Source organism: Penaeus monodon, chromosome 1, assembly GCF_015228065.2.
Source record: "Penaeus monodon isolate SGIC_2016 chromosome 1, NSTDA_Pmon_1, whole genome shotgun sequence".
NCBI classification, from domain to species: Eukaryota; Metazoa; Arthropoda; class Malacostraca; order Decapoda; family Penaeidae; genus Penaeus; species Penaeus monodon.
The window spans coordinates 15,225,391-15,227,890 of NC_051386.1; positions in this window are offsets into that span (position 1 = coordinate 15,225,391).

Below are 2,500 nucleotides of genomic sequence, written 5' to 3' on the forward strand. Positions count from 1 at the left end.
ACCTCGTTTAGCTTTTTGTCTTAAGTCCTTTCTCTGTTTGTTTGTCTGTCTGTCTCTCCTCCTCTCTATATGTATCTCTCTATCTGTCTGTCTGTCAGTGTATCTGTCTATCTGTCTGTCCATTTATCTCTCTGTCTGTCAGCCTGTCTATTTATCTATTTATACACACACACACACACACACACACAAGCACGCAAAGAAGAAAGGAAAGAAAACCGAATCTACAAATGGAGACAACTTCTGAGTCGAATTGAAAAATCTGGGATGTCTAATTCAGAGGGTTTTTCTTCGTGCACCTCATCAGCATTACTATCATTGCTTTGCTGACAGTTGGTTCCAATCAATCGAAAAGGAAAGGAGAAGAGAACCATGACTTTCCAGAAGCATTTTTAAGTCTCTCTCTCTCTCTCTCTCTCTCTCTCTCTCTCTCTCTCTCTCTCTCTCTCCCTCCCTCCCTCCCTCCCTCCCTCCCTCCCTCCCTCCCTCTTCCTCTCCCTCCCTCTTCTCTCCCTCCCTCCCTCTCTCTCTCCCTCCCTCTCTCTCTCTCTCTCTCCTCCCTCCTCTCTCTCCTCTCCTCTCTCTCTCTCCCTCTCCTCTCTCCTCTCTCTCTCTCTCATTCTAAGAAGCAATTGCTACAAGAATTTACCGAAGCTTGGATTAGAAACATTCACAAGATTTCTTTTCTGCAAAACCGGCAATATTTTTTCTTGATTATTCTAATGGCCGTTGTGATTGTTATCAATGTTATAATAAGTAATATTATATATTATTGTTGTTTTGTTATTATTATTATTATTATTATTTCTATTCTTATTCTTATCATCATCATCATCATCATCATCATAATTATTATCATCATTGTTATTATTGTTATAACATCGTCATTATTATTATTATTATTATTATTATTATTTTATTATTATTATCATTATCATTATTACTGTTATTATTCTTGTTGTTTTTTCGCTTTTGTAATTATTATTTTCCTTATTAAAGTAATAATGATTATTATTATCATTATAATTATAATAATGATAATGATAATGATAATAATAATAATACGTTATTATTAATATTATTATAATGATAATAATAATAATATAATAGAATATTTCATATTGTTTGATATTATTCATTATCATTATCATTATCATATTATTATATATTATTATTATTACTTTAATAAGGAAAAAAATAATAAAATTATTATTACTTTAATAAGGAAAATAATAACAAAAGCGAAAAAAAAACAAGAATATTAACAATAATAATGATGATGATAATGATAATGATAATAATAATAATAATAATAATAAAATAATAATAAATTATATTAATAACACATATTATAATTATAATAATAATAATAATAATATTATCATGTAAATATTATATAATATAATATATTATCATTATTATTATTATTATTATTATTATTATTATTATTATTATTATTATCACTATCATTATCATTATTACTGTTAATATTCTTGTTGTTTTTTCGCTTCTGTTATTATTAGTTTCCTTATTAAAGTAATAATAATAATTATTATATTATAATTATAATAATGATAATGATAATATTAATATTAACAATGATAAGGATTATTATTATAATTATAATAATAATAATAATAATAATAATAATAATAATAATAACGTATTATTATTATTATTGTAATTATTATATCACTATTATCATTACTGCAATTGTTATTATCATTTTCATTATTGCATTTGTTATTATCATTATTATTCCCATCTACGTTATTTTTTATGTTTTAGTTACTAATAATTACTATTTTCATCATTATTATTAGTTCTATGATCATTACTGTTATCATAGTGTTTTTTTCTTATTTTTATCAACAATATCGAGAAAAAAAAAAATCCGGCTTGTAATCAGTGCCATCAACGGCGCACAATTTTATTTCTCTCTGAGAGGTTTAATGAGAGGATCTAGTTTCCGGTTTCTACATTGATATAAATATTCATTCTTTCTTACTCTCCCTCATTTTCTTTCTTTTTTTCTTCTTCTTCCTCTTCTTCTTCTTTTCTGAACTTATTATTTTTATTTGGGTTACGACTCGACAAGTCTCCTGGAGTCCCCTCGTCCGAATCCTTGTCGTGTCCTTGGCCTCGACTCCAAGGGGTTTGATGTTTCAGTTCTCTTTCTTCTTCTCTATGTACGTGGATCATCATTTTCCTCTGCGTTTCTTTAAGCACACATACATATATTGTTTTATTTTAATTATATACTTTAATAACCGAGGTAAATTGATACGCCTCCGGGTCTTCGTAGAGGGTTAGAAGACGAAAACATGTACTGTAGGAAATTGTGTTTATCCAAGAGCTCTGTGTTGTTTACAGTAAGGAAAATGGGTGCATTTCTTTTGTGTTCTGTAACCAGGGCTTCCTATTATTTTCTCTTTTTCTCTCGCTCTCGCCCTTAAGAGTCTTGCATTTTCTTAAAATAACTTTAGTTATTTTCCATTCCTGT